The sequence below is a fragment of the Taudactylus pleione genome, unplaced genomic scaffold, assembly GCF_031769625.1.
Source record: "Taudactylus pleione unplaced genomic scaffold, aTauple2 ptg000065l, whole genome shotgun sequence".
NCBI classification, from domain to species: Eukaryota; Metazoa; Chordata; class Amphibia; order Anura; family Myobatrachidae; genus Taudactylus; species Taudactylus pleione.
Genome location: NW_028284467.1, coordinates 10,722,870 through 10,723,119, shown reverse-complemented (window position 1 = coordinate 10,723,119; position 250 = coordinate 10,722,870).

Genomic DNA, 250 nt, shown 5'->3' with positions numbered 1-250 from the left:
GGGAGGAGGGGGCAGAGAGGGAGCAAGAGGGACCGCACTGCTGCACAGGGCGCACTGCCATCCAGGTATGGCGCTGAACATATCTATCCATATTTGTCCTTCAGGGACACATGGAAACACATTTGCCAACTGTGTTACCTGCATCATCTGGAAGTATTCTCACTATTTGTTGACGCCTTTTTCATTTATATAAAAGAGGAGACACCACTGTTAGGTCTTTACAGAACAATTGCCCAGGAATCGTCTCACC